Genomic DNA, 15,807 nt, shown 5'->3' on the forward strand with positions numbered 1-15,807 from the left:
TATGGCATAAGCTACTTCCTTCCACAGCTAAGGAAGTGAAGTCCCAAGGTCCAAGTACTGACCTGGAAAACCCAGTTTGCTGCCTTTTCTACCAGACTTCCCACATGACACTGGTCTGTAGAACAGGGACTGTAGCACTGCCTTTTCTTGCACAGAATTTGGAGGATGAATACATTGAGCGTGGGCTGCGCTGTCATATTGAAATACAGGTACAGTCAGAGCATGATGAACTTTGTGTGGGACATGAAGTACAGGAAAAAACCTCCCCACTCCCTCCCCCTCTTAAGGGGCAAATCTGGAGAAGAAACTTGGGCAAAGTGTGAGATTTAGAAACAGCCCCTGGACTTCAGGTGCCTCATCCAGTCATCATCACAACATTCCTAACTAGGGGAAGATGCTGAGGGGAGAGAGGCAAGAAGGTTTGTTCAGCTCCACGGGGCTGGAAATGCTTCATTCCCCAAAAACCCTTGTCAGGCAGCTGTCAGAGAGCCCAGGCCGCTGTGCTGAAGGTAGGAGAAGCTGCTCTGCCCCGCACATAAGGTCACTCCAGCTGGGTTTGAAGGCAATAGAGATGTGATTAGCCGGCAAAGCAGACGGCCATAAAAATAAACACCCAGTGTGTGTTTGGAGAACGTTTCCTCTGCCCTTGGCTGAGCTGCCTGCTCCCAGCAGATGGGGGAAGTGAGCCGGAGTGGCCCCGGTGAAGGTCGGCTGGGCAGACTGCAAGGCCAACACACACAGCTGCAATTAACATTTAGTGCGGTTATTTGGAGGAAAAAAACCGTGGTATGCTTTTATTCCTTACTTATTTCACATATCGACTTTTCTCTCTTGATAAAAGGCCCACCGTACCTGCTGTAAAATACTGAAATTCAAATTACTTGGGCCATCTGGGAAATAAAAAAAGCGTATGTTCGGTTATTTTCCACTGTAATAATGAGGGAAAATTCGGTGATAATGAGTAGGGTTATCTTTCAATCAAGAAACATCCTGGAGTGTGACAGACTCCAGCTCTACCACAGATATCCTGGGCATCTAGATAGGTACCAATTTCAATGTCTCTGCCTCTATTTTCCACTGGTAAACAATTCTAGGATCCAGAGGTTGGAAAGGACCTTTGGACATCCCCTAATCCAGCCCCTCCTGCTCACTGGGGCCAACCAGAACAGCTTGCCCTGCCCACTCTGGCTCTGAATTCTCCAAGGATCTCACTGCCCCTCTGGGCAATCTGTTCTACTGTCTGACCCCCTCCCTCCTTTACAGTGAAAATAGGTTTTTGAATGTTTGAGTGGAATTTCCTGTATTTGGGATTGTTCCCACTGCTTCTTACCTTGCAAGCTGGTGCCTAGTGAGAAAAGTCTGCCTCTGTCTTCTTTCTACTCTCCCCCCAGGTATTTATACACATTTATAGATCCCACCCGTACCACCTCATCCTGAGGCCAAAGACTCCCAGCTTGCTCATCCTTCCCTCATACGTCAGATGCTTCAATGCCTTAATCATCCAAATATTTAACTCCATCTTTTCTCCAACTTGTCTAAATCATCCAGGAATTTCCCCTGAATTCCAGTGTGCTATTTAATGGATTTCTACTGCATGTGGAACAAAGAGCTGCAGAAAGCAGAGCGTGAAGTCCCCGTGGACGCCTGTCCCTGTGCCTCCTCCCCTGGCTGGCGGCGGTGCCACCTGGGCACGGGCTGATTGCAGGGCTGGCACGGTCATTGCATCACCTCACACAGCCAGGGAGCACCACGAGTGCGTGACGGCGGCCACCTCAGCGTGGCCCCACGGGAAGGAAATTGCCAAGGTGAAATCAGAGAAAGATGCATCTCCCCTCTCTCCTCTGCTCTACATGAACTGTTTAATCAGAAATGGACGAGCTGCTGGAAAGCAGGAAATATAAATGCAACCTTTTCCCTGCTTTGCATGGGGCTTTGGGGTGGAAGGTGCTACAGAAATACCCCTCCTTTGGGAGACCATGCTTTAGAAGAGCAGGAAATTGCTTGGATTAAAAAAAGAACACAAGGAATAATGCTTTTCCAGCCAGAGAAGGAAGAGAGATTTCCCTTCCTTTCTCTAGTTTATCACATTGTCACCAAGAAGAAAACTGTATTTCATCAGAGCATGGCCTTGCTCCCCCAGGTTTCAAACAAAATGGTTATCAATGAAAAAATCGTACGTGAATTGTAGCTAGAGATACTGCAAAGCCACTGCTCAGTGCTATGCCAGAATAATAATAATGGAAATTCCAAGTTTCTCATTGATTCCTACCTCTTGGTTTCCTAACACACCCCACTCTTCTAGGTACAAAACCTACACCCCAAAATCTCCAAGCTTTAGTCAACATGCAAGATGCCAGGTAACACATGTTAATGTAATTAGACAGCACAAAAAATCAGGATAACGATAATTTGAGCAGCTACGGAATTAGTCTGGTGACTTCTTCATCCACTTATAATTATAAATCATAAAAGTACAAGTGAGTACATGTGTCTAATCAACTGATGGCTGTCACACACAGCCCTTCTTCCTGTCCCCTTGATTTGTGTGGTCAGGCCTGGTCCTTTCAGGTGACCCCTTGGTGCCTCTTCCTTCCGTATCTCTGTGCAGACACTTACGCACAGACCTGTGGTTAATCCTGATGCCCAAACTTTGAGTCTGAAACAACATTCAGAGAAACGAAACTGAAAAAAAAAGGGAGTTTCTCATCCATCTGGAGATGGGGTGGGAGATGGAAGAAGCAACTGCTAGGTCCAAAAATCAGTCAGATTGTTCTTTATGACATGAGCCCCAAACCACAGGTGTGCATGTGGAAGGGTCTTTCTTCAAATCTGCATGTTTGATCTCTAGTGATTCACATCTAAAGCTGTGGCTGCATTGTCTTGAATTCAGGGAAGGCTCCAGTATAGAATCTCTGGCACAGGAAGTTCAGTTTCCTCTCCAGGTTTCCTTCCTCCACCTCCTTATATGCAGAATAGCAGGGAACTCACTTCAGCCTTGCCACTGCGAGTGAAAACTCTTAGGACTGCAGAGCAGTTTGAGTTTATGGCCCACACCTTTAGCTCAAGTGTTCAAGGAAGGCAGCACAGATCAGTGGATCTTGGTGACAGCACTTAATCCCAAAATATCCTCAACTGCTGAGCTGTGTTTTGTACCTGCACATGAAGCTGCACCCACTCCCCAAGCAAACATAATCAACAAGGGTGATACAGTGTCCCTTAGTGACATTCACCCCATTTCCACTGTCAAATACTTATTGATGACCGTGGGCACCAATCAAAGGCAGAAAATTTGGCCATCGTGTAACTTTGATACAATTACAAAGTAAGAAAAACTGTGGAAAAGCAGGTTTGGATCCAGTCAATGCCTAAGCTACCACTAATTATAACAGGCTCATTTCACTTTCTAGATATTTATCTAGACTTTGGTGTCCTTTAAAAACAGCTTGCTAGACTCCAGGCCAAGGGCCAGGCAGTTCAATTGCCCAGTTTGAGCCTCAAACTAAAACAGGAAAAATGTGAACAGCACTACAACTGGAAGTCGATGTGAAGTTTGCTGGGAGAATGGCAATGTTTGAGTGTAGCAAAACATTAGACCTCTGAGCTACATCCGTAGGAAGAGGATCTGTGTATCTGTGTGCAGAGATCCTCACCAGCATCCCAGAAGCAAAATGCCATGGAGTGGGCACTCAGCAGGGCTAAACTGCAGCATGGCAAGGCACTGATGCAGCTCATGATGCTTCTGGTTCTGGTATCTGGTTGTGGGGCTCTCTGGGATGTGTGGCTCTGCTACCAGAGCACAGTGCATGTGCTCCCTCCAATTCTCTCCTGGTCTAACAAAGCCCGCAGGCTGTACTTGCAGAGTGTGACTAAGCTCCACCAAGCAGAGGTTATTCCATCCCCAGCCCCTCTCCTGAACAGAACGTGCTATACTGGGGAAGGAACAGAGGCAGCACCTGCCTCAGTACCTTTCACAGCACAGCTGGAGCAGACACCCGCAGAGCTGCAGTGAGAGAGGGAGAGCACCTGCACGGCTCAGCCCCCTCCAGGACAGCACCAGCACGGACTGTTCTGGGCAGTGGGACTGGGAACAGGACAGGCAGGGGAGCTCGGGTACCCCCCTGGATCGAGTCTTTGTTCCCAAGATCTCTCCTCTCCTCTCCTCTCCTCTCCTCTCCTCTCCTCTCCTCTCCTCTCCTCTCCTCTCCTCTCCTCTCCTCTCCTCTCCTCTCCTCTCCTCTCCTCTCCTCTCCTCTCCTCTCCTCTCCTCTCCTCTCCTCTCCTCTCCTCTCCTCTCCTCTCCTCTCCTCTCCTCTCCTCTCCTCTCCTCTCCTCTCCTCTCCTCTCCTCTCCTCTCCCAGACAGAAATACACAGATCTGGCTTTAGCTGTAGCACAGGCTCAGCAAGTGCAGAAAATAACCTCAGGCAGCCCATGCAGACAGAGCAGAACACTGCCCTTGGCTCCTCTCTGCCAGCTTTCCCAGGAGACACGTGTTCCCAACGTCCAGCCTCCCGCCAGGCTGGAAAAACGCCACAATCTGAGAGCACAGACAGGGGAGTCACCTCACTGCCAAAGGCAGTAGGTCGGCCTGGGCAGCGGCGAGGGGTTAAAAGCCACGAGTCACCTGCTACTTCATACAAGAAAACAGAAGAGCAAAAGAGTCATTGAGTTTCAGTCCCATCCAGATGCTCAAAGTGAGAGATTAATAAATAATAAATAGGAGTAGCATCAATTACAAATGCTAAAGGGGGATGATGTCTCTGGATGCATTTCTGCTGACTGGTGCATATTAAAAAACCACAGAGTGCTTTTAGCTTTGACTCCAACATTAATTTTGGCAGCGGAAAGAGGTTTTATTAAAAGTACTGAAAATGTCATTCATCTTTATTCGTATTACATTTCTTACAAGGCTTTAAACCCCAATATGGAACTATGGGGAGATGAAAAAATTGAAATTGACTCATCTGATCGTAAAAATAAATGAAACTCTAAACATGTTCTAAATAGTAAGAAGTACATTTGGGTATTATATTTCTAATACTGTAAGGTGGTGCTGATATTATCTGGTTTTCAAGGTTTGTTTTTTCTTTAAAGTGTTCTTTTTGAATCCCTTACAAACTAAATTATTGCTATGATGGTAGCCCATAATCCATAGGGAAAAAAAATAAATAAAAGGTGGGAATGGGAAGAACTGAAACAATTCAATTACTATTTTTAAATTCAAAGGAAACAAAACTATTCTTTGAAGTACTACCCAGTAATCTAAGAGGTTCAAAGTTCTGCTGTAAGCCCATCCATTTATTCAGAACTGTCACCATGTTTTTTGTCTATTTTAGTTAAACGCTGAATTGAATATTGATAATGCTGGATCTTTTCTAGGATGTTCCAAAGCTGAAGTTAGTGGGAAATTTGAGTTACTTACAGTCTAGGACCCCTAACCTGGAATTCAGATTTTTCTGCTGCAAATGCAAAATTTCCAAAATCCAAAATGAAAAAAAAAAAAAAAAATTCTGATGCAAATCCCTACTGGCACCACTGTGGCAGAAATCCCAAAAGCCCAATGGCCTTTATGTTGTATTGGATTGGCACAACACAGCCCAGAAACAGAACAGCACAACTCCACCTCAACACACGTTGGCAACACTGGGGCTCTGTTGCTGAGCTTTTGGAGGTGAGAAATGGGCATTTCATGTTGCTCACGGTGTAATACGAAAGCTGGTTTCCAGCTGTTACGGTTCTTGAGTAAAAATGTCTTTAATCAAGCATCAAATCTCAACACACAATAATCACCTACAAGTAGATTTTATTCTCAGGTCCGAAACTAGTTTGTTCAGTGAGTAAAAAGTTAAAGATTTTTAGAGATCACTGGGATTTTATGGGTTTTCTTCCTAGTTTTGTGTTTGTTCATGACAATGTTATCATTGGGGAAAGGGGGTGGTTTATGTTACTTTGAGTATCTATTTTTTAATGTATTTCTTGACTCTTTAGAACTTCTTAGTCCAAACTTGTTTGTGTTTTAAGGTTTATAAAAATATTTCCCATCAAAATTATTTCTTCAATAAATATTTTGGCTTGACTAAGCAAAAATAGACATGTACAGGGGCTTATTTTTTTCCACTATATATAATTGTCTTTGTATAAAAACTAAATTTCACATGCTGTTTATTTACTAAAACATTCATTCAGCCTCTGAAAATCAAACTGTGTTGGCTGTTTGTACTTTGTCAGTTCCCTTCAGCAGTGGCTTGAGAGATGTTACACTTTATATATGCTTTGTTTTGCTGCTTGGAAATGTGAATTTTATAAGCATGTTCTTTGTAACAGGTCCTCACATGGAAGGGTTTCACAGAATCAGGATCTTTGCTGACAAGTGGTTTGAGATTTGGGATATTTACTGTAACAGATCCCAGAGGTCACAAGAAAGTTCTCTTTTTTGTAAATTTAGAACCCAGCCCAGCCCCTTGCTCGAAGAACATGAACTTTCAGAGATAGAAGTGTAGAGCTAGGCTGCAAGTTCTTTCATTCTGAGCAGCAATTGAACTGTATTTTGCTTGGTCCCAGGACATTTCCCCAAATAAGTACTTATTTTTGGAGTACAGGATGTAACCATCACTGAACCTATTCATTTTATTACCTACCACAATTAAATTAATGACTACTGAACTTTTCAAGCACACCTTATCCCTCTTTAAGGCAATTAGGCTTTGTTTGACTTCCCACAGATTCTCCAAGGACAGAGGTACAAGTCCCCTGACCATGAATATTTTTGGTTTATGACTGCAATTTTTGTTTTCTGGATTGTGGATTCTTGCAGCAGCACTGAAGTTCTCCTTCAGCTGCAGGTGAGGCTCTTTGAGAGAACAGAAATGTCTGGTAGCAGCTTCCCTAGGACACACACCTGTGCCCACTTTCCCAAACTGCTATGTCAAGGATGGAAGAACGGGATGGAAGCTCGATGGGAATCTGACACACAGCAAGGTAAGCAAATTCTTTCTCAAACTTCACCACAGGTCTGGTGTGTCTGACATCATGGAAAGTTTATTAGCTAGGCTGAATTCTCAATGTGGATTCTAAACTCCCAGCATCTCCTGGGTCCCAGTTGTTTTTCTGTTAGTTGCTCAGTGAACCCTTTAGGAAAGTCCCTTTAAATGGGGAAATAAGAGGCTTTAAGCTTTTCCTCAAACTGCTTGATTAGCATTCATGTAACCCAAATGTTACTTACTTAAAGGAAGACCTACAATTGGTTGTGTGTTTATAGATGTGTACATACACACTGCAGAATCTGATTTCTAAGATGATTATAACAATTCCCTTTGTTGCTATTATATTATTTTCCAGGAGTACCAAAGGACTTTTAAAAGCCAAGCTACAGCTTGCAAGTTTAAAGGTACAGCAAAAAATGTAAACTTGCAACAGATAACTGAGTACAAAGGAAAACCAGAATAATCCCCAGCACATGGAAAAGAGCTCTGATACAAATCTGATTGTAGGGGAAAAGCACTCAAAGCTATTCTTCTGGTTTTCTCAAGATGGATTTATACAAATAGAATTTAAAAAAAGGGAGAATTGGTGTTTGTTAAGTGCATAAGCATGCTCACACCAACCTTGAGACACCTGTTTCAACGTTGGAAGATGAAAAAACAGAAGAGTTCAGAACAGAGCTTACTCCCAGCAGAGGAGTTCTGTATTTTGTTGAACAAGTACCCACATAGATTACAAAACCCTGTATCACACTGTAGGATTGTATCACAGTATAAAATCATGTGTTGACTGTGAGGAACAGTAGATCCAGGTTCAAGCAACCCCAACATTTCATCTCCCTTCTTTCCATAAACTGCTGGGTGTTGGTGGCTAAATAATTTTACATCATTCTGCTGCAGCTTCCTATGGTTTTTTTTTTGTTTGTTTGTTTTGCTTTGGAAAATGCTTCAAGTTCTGCTAAACATAGGAACTAGGACTAAATTTGTATTATCGTTGAAGTCAGAGATACCTGTGACATTGATTTTTTTAAATGGGTCACAAGGCAATAGGAGCAAGGTTTTTCCCTGGAAATAAAAGCACCTCCAGCCAGAATTTGTGAGAAAACAAGACTAGAATTTGTGAGAAAACAGGAGTAGAGATAATGCGTTTTAGGACATGTAGCCCAGTGTGTCCTGTTCCAGTGTAGCTTATTGTGCCTCTGTTGAGGACGAGCTCTTCAAAGACAGTGATCTAACAGACATGATTATATATAACATATATCTAACATTCCCAGGAACACACCCAGGACAGCTGTGGGCCCTCACAACTGTGCTACTTCACTTACACAGCAATGGATTTTTCCAAAGGATTTTGAAGTGACTTGCAAAGTCTCCCAACGGTCCTGAATTAACTGTCCTTGAACCCATTTCACAGATTCCCATCCTGATCTTCACCATAAGAAAGGAGTTCAGGATCATCTTCCACGACTGTATCAGTATAAAACTCAGGTGCATGGACTTCCCTAATTGACATGAATTCAACTCTCAGAACCAGTTCCCCTTACCTTAGAACCTTGTCAATTATATTCTCTGCAGACTAACACAGTTTTGCTAATTTTATGTGATGTTCTCAGAAGTCGTTTAAAATAACTCTTTTGTTCCATAATAATAGGGAAACTGAAAGAAACTGTGAGAATGCAGAATGTAACTAAGGAGACTGAGCTACTCCTACTTTTTGCTCTGCCTGGCCCCACTGAAATTTATATTCGGTTTTCTTCTACTTATTTATTTTCTCTAATGAATGATCTTGATATTCTGCTACCTGGGTCCTTCCTCAGAAGGTAGCAGTGATGATTGTCATCCAATTGTTAAAGAAGTGACAAATAACAGCAGGTTGGAACAGCTCTGAATAAGGTTTAAAAAAATAAAACAATAGTAAAAAAAAAAAGAGTTCTGAATAGACTCAGGATTGAAGCACAGCTGAAGTTTAGACATTGTATAAGCTTCCTTTAATTTTGGTGCAATGTCAGGAGAAATGAGAGTTCTGCTTTGCTTTAGGGCCCAATTGGAGAACTTCAAACTAATCCAAAATCACGTGAGTGTCTCCTTGGCTCTCTCCAGGGTTCACAGAATGCACTCTTGTAGCCATCAAAGGACACAAAGGCAGACAAAATGTTATGGAATGGGAAATGGTGCCGGTGTGAATCTGGAATATGAGGTGGAGTTTTGAGTCAGTCTATTTAAAACACTTATCTGAGGTTACAAAGAAAGGAGGCAAACCATAATTATTTATTATTTCAGCAGTATTCTTATACCATCTGAGGAACTATGGAATCTTGAGAAGTGCTGATTTTTCACCCTTTTTCAGAAAGCATAAATTATACCTGTTTGGTGACAGTTATTCTTACAGAGACCAGGAGCATCTTGATTTACCTTAAAAATCGTGCAATATTTTCACTCAGATAACAATACTTAAATTTTGATTATAACAATGTTAGCTGTATGCAAAAATTAATTACTTTATGAAGTGAAACTGCCCGAGGATTCATCTAGCTCAGGATGTTCCCTACGAAGGGGTTAATGTCAGCTGATTGAGAAAAAGGTGCAAGAAGTTTTGCAATGGAGGACTATGGAGCAACCTTTTTACAGAGAGGTTTTCTGTAGCTCTAACCCAAGAGGAAAACTGTAACTTCAAGGTGGACTAACAAAAAACCATAAAAATTGGTTTTATTAATTATCTATAGCAGTTCTTCAGGTATTTACAGGTATTTTCAGCTAGTTAGTTTAGTTACAAACAGTAGTTTTGCAGTGTATAGAAACAGATAAACTTACATCTGATAAGTCCACTTATTTCTGGTGATTTGCACACTCATCCACTGAACACTAAAAATAGGGCAGTTTATGGATCTGTGTGCCCATACAAAAAAAATTAAGATTAAAAATGAAAAAGAAATTTAAAAAATAAAGGCAATGCCTGTGCAGTAGCTTCCAGCAGGGGACAGCAGAATAAACCACCCTGCTGCACACAGCAAGGTGGGATTCTTCTGACAGGTTTTAAAATGTGGCAAAACTGATTTGTCCAGTGAGATTTACAAACCAAACCCACCCCACCTGGAACAACCTCCTCTCTGTAAACAACCATTTCCAGTCTTCAGGATCCCTCCCCATAATAGCAGTGGAACTGTACATCAATCAAATTTCTCACTGGAGAATAAGATATAATTAAATCACTGGATCAGAAACAGGAACTATTGCAACAGTTGTATTTTTAGGTGTGCTGAAAGCATTAGCTGTGTGTAAATGTGCTATAAACACTCCTGACTGATCCAGATTCCTTACCCAAATTCCATGGATTTGCAGACGTGGCAGAGCACAAGACCTGGGGAGAGAAATTCCCTTTAGCTCTCATGAAACAGAGAATGCATAAAAATTAGAATGCAAGAAAAAAATTAGAGATTCCTAGGAGAGGATAAGATCTGAATGTGTATTTTATTAAAAAAAAAAAACAAACCCAAACAGACCATGTTTAGTTATTAGAATTGCACCAATGGTAAAAGAATATAAGAGAAATATAAGGAAGAAAAGCAGTATCTGTATGATAAGAACGTGCAATGGGAAAAAGGCCTGCATTAGTTCATAATGATAACACTTGTAATTATGCAATTTATGATAGAATTAATTCACACTACAATTGTTCTGGTCCAATAACAAAATCTCAATGCAGCTATTTTCTCAAAGAAGCAAAATGTGATTTACTATTTGCTATCAATCTCAGAACATTATTTTTGTTCATTACACAGATTTTTTTACGTATGATCCAGTGCTAGCTGAAAATTTTCCACAAAATCTTGTAAAATTGAGAAATTTTCCTTTGTAAAACAAGGATTTTTCTTCTTTTATTATTTTTTTTTAATCCTTTATGGAGAGTACCTTTTTTTTGCCTACTGTGGTAAATGGTCATTCTTTTCCACACAAATGGTGTATTCCCAAAAGGATATTTTAATCTCTGCTAAGACTAAAAGCAATCTCTAACTAAAAATATTTAAATCATTTTTAAAAATCATGCAATTTGCCTACTATAAATCTCCCTGAGATTTAATGACTAAAATATTGTGTGTAACTGCTTTTGAAATCTGGAGGCAACTTTGCAAATATCTAGTAAAAGTTGTGGTGTTCCTTAAGCACTTAGATTTAATCAGTATTTTCCAGATGGGGATGCTGGATGAATCTCTAGCCTCAAGAACATTGACATCCCCACATGCATACAATGTGGTTCCAGAGATTTTAATAGGATAATTCCTGTCCACATTTCAGGGGTGGAACAGAAATTTCCCCATGGTTATTGGAAAGAATATTAGCAATTTGGGACAGCAATTCAGGAATAATTTATTCTAATTTCAGTAAATTTCTTATTTTGTTATTTGTAAATCTCAGGGTGATGAACTGAAGCTTTAGTGCATCATGAAGGTTATTTAAAAACAAACATTTGATTATTATAAATCAAAGGCTTAACCACACCAGGATCTAATAGCTTTTCATAATAGACAACCTGAATAATAGCCAACCCACTTTCCTACAGTTTAATTGGCAAACCTGCTCTTTCTCTTTCTAATTAAAGGTAACCACACCTCCCTTCAGAAAGCATGACAGAAGGAACACTTTGGTTTAAATTCCAGGGAAGCAAGAATCTACCGGGGGAGGAGTTTGCAGAAAAAATATTGGCCTCTTTAACCTTTTTGTTGTTGTTGTTTTTTGCTGTGCTTTGTGTTGGGGGGGGTTGTTTATTTTATTACAGTGCATTTGAGCTGGATAGGTTTGAATTGAAAATGGGCTATAATGCTGTGGGTTGTTTCACTTTTTCCTATAAACCTATTTTGGTTACCAAGCAATCTCACCTTTCAACAAGGTATAAACATATACTGGGAAAAACTCACAGATTTAGACCAGTGACAGGAGGAAAAGTGATGCAATACTGTGTCTCTACTTACTTTTCAATATTAATTAGGGTTTCAGCATGCGAGTTCTGGTGTGAAATGATTCCATTTTGGTACCATCTCTCCTGCCTGGTTTGCCTGAGGTCCCGCCTGCAAGACAGAAATCGCAATTTTTATGCTTTTTTTTTTTTTTTTTTTTTTTTTTCCCCCCCGAGTTTCTCTTTCATGCAAACCCTTCCAGAGCAGTGATGAATCCTGTGAGGAGAATATGAAAAAGAACGCTCTGGAAACTTTGGCTGTGTAAGTACCTTTATAAGCAAAGCTGGGAAAATAGAAGTTCTAAGCTACAGAATTGCTACTTGTCAAGTTCCTGAGGGAAAGATCACAGGATCACAGATTTTTTTAGGGTTGGAAGGGCCCTCTGGAGATCACCCTGGCCAAGGCAGGGTCACCGGGAGCAGATGAAGCAGGAACGTGTCGAGGTGGGTTTGGAATGTCTCCAGAAAGGGAGACTCCACGCCCTCCCTGAGCAGCTGCTCCCTGCCACCCTCATGGAAAAAAGCTCTTCCTCATGTTGAGGCGGAACTTCTGGTTTAGTTTACAGTCATTTCTCCTCGTCCTGTCGCTGGGCACCGCTGACGAGTCTGGCACCATCCTCTGTCACCCCTGGGAGATATTTTTATTCATTAATGAGATCCCTCCTCAGCCTTCCCTTCCCAGACTAACCAGGCCCAGCTCCCGCAGTCTCTCCTCACACGATGATATGAAGGCATTTATTGCTTGCCAGCCTCTTGTGAACAGCATTTTAAGGCCTGTGGCCTCTCTCCCGCCCTTTCACGCTCGGCAGCCCGGAGCGCTCCCATTTGACATGGTGAGGGGGCTCTGCCTCTCCCAGCCCTGAGCTTAAACGCCATTTGTGGGTTCAGTTTCGTGTCTTTCTGCTCCCATCCGGCTCTTTCAGACTTGTTTTTGGCCTGCAGGGCCGGCGAGGCGACCGCGACCCCCCCCGCACACCGCCCGCCCTCGCCCTTTGTTCGCTGAGGGGAGGGAGCGCGCGGGAGCGCGGGCGGGAGGAGGGAAGCGCGCGGCCGCCGCCAGCGTAAGGGGCCGAAGGGCGTTGCCCGCGCGCGAGAGCGCGCACCGCGAGGCTCCCGGGAGCGCGCACCGCCCGCCCTCCCTCCCGGCCGCGCTGGGCGGGTGCCCGGTGGAGGCGGCGGAGCCTCCGGTGAGGCTCGCGGCGGCCGGGGCTGTGCGGGGCCAGGGCGGGGCGGTGCAGCCTCCGGTGAGGGTCGGCGGGGAGCGGCGGGACTGCGCGGGTCGGCGGGCCGGGGCGGGGCGGGAGCCGAGCCGGGGTTTCCCGGGCGGGCAGCACGGGCGGGGCGGAGGGAGGAGGTGAAGGAGGGAGGTTCGCCGCGCCCAGGCTGCCGCTGCCCGATGGCTGCGGGGAGCTGAGCGGGCTGAGGAGGAGTCGAGACCCGGCGACACCCCCTCCCCCGCGGATCCCTCCTTCCCGCTCGGCTCTGCCGCCTTCCCCGGGACCCGCCGGGCGCAGCGCGGGCGGCTCCCCCGCTCCTCCTCCGCCGCCTCCTCCTCCTCCTCCGCCCCCCTTCCCTCCCCAGGCCGGCGGGACGCGGGCAGGACCGCGGGCGGCGGACGGACCGGCCCGGTTCATGAGCAGCGGCCGGGAGGGCAGGTAACCGTGTGAGGGGTGCGGGGAGGGCGGGGGTCCTTCACAACGCGTTTCCCGCCCGCCGAACCCCGGCCGGCCCCACCCCGGGGCCATCTTCCCTCGGCTCCCCCTCAGCCCCGCTCCTTCCCCTCCCCCGCGCTTCCTCCTCCTGCCGCACTTCTCCTTTCCCTCTCCTTTCCTCCCCTGTCCTCCCCTTCCGCCGCCGCACCGGGGGCCCCCCCGGGCCGCCGCCTCCTCATCGCCCCCGTTCTCGGCGACCCTCGGTATGGCGGGGTTGGAAATAGCCCCCCTCCCCCGCCGCTTCCCACCTCCTCGGGGCTCCAGCTTCCCCTAAAAAAGAAGTGTGTTTGTAGCTGGAGGAGGAGGGGAAAAAGGTGGGGGTGGGACTGATTCCCTCTCGAAGGCTTCCAGGCGAAAAGGGAGGAGACCTCGGATCTTGCGGGGTTCCATTTTTAATTGTAATTACGCTGTAGTGGTCTCTGCTAGACGGTTTCGGGGTCTTGTCTTAAGCCACAAAAGGCGAGTTTCCCGAGCGATCCAGCCGGCAGAGGGAATATTTGGAGAGAGATTCAAGGGGAAAAAGAAGCAATGGTGTGTCTGCTGTAATGGTGGAAAACTGATTAAGAGAAGCCGGGGGTGAGACAAACAGGGTAAGGCTGCTTCCAGCACCCCCAGCCAGCCAAGGGCTCGCAGATGGGGCTCATGCTGGGTGTGCTGGGCGAGGGAGGGGTAGGGAAGGTTTTGTTCTCGTTAAAACCGGAACCGAGGATGGATTCAAACCGCATATTAGTTCCCCCATGTATTATGGTGCTGCATATTTTTGTGTGCCCGTAGCAGCGATAACGAAGATCATGGAGGGTGTTTGATACAATAGAAAGATGGAGTTTTCTCCTTGGAAATGCTGGTTAAAATATTACTTCAATTCCTAGCTTTTTATCGAAAGGCTTTCCGCTTTTTTTTTTTTTTTTTTTAAATCCATGCAAGGGGTATTGAACGTGTAGGATTTTTAACAGCTTTGTAGGGAATGAAGATGTGTAAAGCCTTGCATGTAAATATGAAAGAGATGAGGCGTTTTGTTAAGAAAAAAATCTTGTCCAGAAGAAAATCAGAATGATATAGAGGTTGTTGTAAGATGTCAATTTATCATTCCTGAAGATGAACTGAAATTTTAACGAATGTGATATTTCATTATTCTCTAACAAAGTCATGGCTGGGACTCGTTTTAAACCAGGCATCCTTTCTAGGATGTGCCGACTGCCACGTTATTATGTATTGTCTCCACGGGAGGAAATAGGAGGAAAGGACTGTAAATGTAGGGCTTAAGTGATTATTGAAACAGCTTTTGAGAATAGTTGGCTCAACTTGGAGAGGTGATTTAAGACTGAAAAATTAAACATTTTGCTGCTGTAGGATGTCTGCACCTAATCGTGAGAGATTTATCCCATATTTAAGCTGATCTGGACACAAGGATGTGAATCGAGACAAAATGCTGTCGATGTCTATGTGAAATACGTGTGAGGAAACGAAGATGATATGTTAATACCTAAATCCGTCCTAAATGTGGTAGATCAGAGTTTATTTCTCTCCCTTGTGTGCTTGAGGAGAGGAGAAGGAGAAGGGGCGATAATAGTGTAGTTGTTTTGGTGGCTGCAGATTAGCCAGGGTGTGTGTTTGATTTTCTTTTTGCTGTGAATGAATGGATCTCTCTGTGCCTGGGCCCAGTAGCTGCAACAAGATGGCGTTTGCAGCAAGGCAGCTCTCATTTTTCAACTCCTCCTCACCCCAGCTTTGCCAAACTAGATCTTATTTCGTAATTGTGTTTTAGATTTACTTTCTCGTTCTCTTTGCTTTCTTCTGTTCTGGGGTGGGGGTAGGAGGGACATTTGGAAGATTGCTGCGAGAAATCTGTGGGGTTTTTTTCTTAATTTTTGTGAGCTCCTCCAGATAGGAACTAGGTGGGAGGAGTAAATAGTTTTATTGAAATGTTCACATAGGCTCTTAACTGAATAAAGGAGTGACACAATTTTCGTTTTTACCTTGCAGTGCTTGCTTAACACCACCAAAATGTTCCTGGCTTTTATTAAGCCTGTTGCTAAAAAACAGTTTTTAATTGTAGAGCACAGGTATACAAAGACTGCTGGGCCGTGGGTCTGTGCTGGCCAGGTAATCATCAGATCAGAGCCTGTGCAGACAGGTGTCTTTCTGTGACACAAAAGAGTCTCCTG

At 44.3% G+C, this 15,807-nt stretch overlaps 1 protein-coding gene and 2 long non-coding RNA genes across 9 annotated transcripts in view; 2 read left to right on the forward strand and 1 right to left on the reverse strand.

Annotated features, from left to right (window-relative positions):
• Nucleotides 1-4,900: 4,900 nt before the first annotated feature.
• On the forward strand, nt 4,901-12,604 carry LOC138121586 (uncharacterized). The gene is made up of 3 exons (XR_011156217.1): nt 4,901-6,977; nt 12,108-12,192; nt 12,299-12,604. It is a non-coding gene; the product is annotated as an uncharacterized lncRNA (long non-coding RNA).
• On the reverse strand, nt 8,940-14,227 carry LOC138121585 (uncharacterized). 2 transcript variants are annotated; one of them, XR_011156215.1, is made up of 4 exons: nt 13,891-14,227; nt 11,947-12,042; nt 10,298-10,337; nt 8,940-9,164 (listed from the first exon to the last, which is right to left on the reverse strand). It is a non-coding gene; the product is annotated as an uncharacterized lncRNA (long non-coding RNA). The 2 variants fall into 2 exon arrangements; XR_011156216.1 differs by lacking the exon at nt 13,891-14,227 and adding an exon at nt 12,619-12,979.
• GNB1 (G protein subunit beta 1) overlaps nt 13,262-15,807 on the forward strand; it is a 34,946-nt gene continuing 32,400 nt past the window's right edge. For 4 of the 6 annotated variants that reach the window (XM_069035247.1, XM_069035246.1, XM_069035248.1 and 1 more), the window contains exon 1: nt 13,262-13,585. The gene's annotated coding sequence lies outside the window, so the exon portion shown is untranslated. The remainder of the gene's footprint in view (nt 13,586-15,807) is intronic. The other 2 variants (XM_069035245.1, XM_069035244.1) reach the window with 1 other exon arrangement.

This window comes from Aphelocoma coerulescens, chromosome 21 (genome assembly GCF_041296385.1).
Source record: "Aphelocoma coerulescens isolate FSJ_1873_10779 chromosome 21, UR_Acoe_1.0, whole genome shotgun sequence".
Taxonomy (NCBI): Eukaryota; Metazoa; Chordata; class Aves; order Passeriformes; family Corvidae; genus Aphelocoma; species Aphelocoma coerulescens.